The 284-nt window shown below is 60.6% G+C and overlaps 1 protein-coding gene across 5 annotated transcripts in view; it reads right to left on the bottom strand.

Moving 5' to 3' along the window:
* The window catches only part of LOC123028530, a 12,042-nt gene that overhangs the window by 1,438 nt on the left and 10,320 nt on the right, over positions 1 to 284 (bottom strand). The window lies entirely within an intron of this gene.

Genomic DNA, 284 nt, shown 5'->3' on the forward strand with positions numbered 1-284 from the left:
AAGAGGCTTCCCCGCCACGAGTCTAATCCGGAACTCGGCTCTGGCCTTCCCATGAAGGGGAAGCTGGCCTGGCGTGGCTGGAAAGCTCCAACGTGCGCCCCACCTCATAAAGAGGCTTCCACACCACGAGTCTAATCTAGCACTCAGCTCCGGCCTCCCCATGAAGGGGAAGCTGGCCTGGCATGGCTGGAAATCTCCAACGTGGGCCCCACCTCATAAAGAGGGTGGCCCTCCACGAGTCTAATCTAGCACTCGGCTCCGGCCTCCCCATGAAGGGAAAGCTG

The sequence above is a fragment of the Varanus komodoensis genome, unplaced genomic scaffold (genome assembly GCF_004798865.1).
Source record: "Varanus komodoensis strain SLA01 unplaced genomic scaffold, ASM479886v1 scaffold3789, whole genome shotgun sequence".
NCBI lineage: Eukaryota > Metazoa > Chordata > Lepidosauria > Squamata > Varanidae > Varanus > Varanus komodoensis.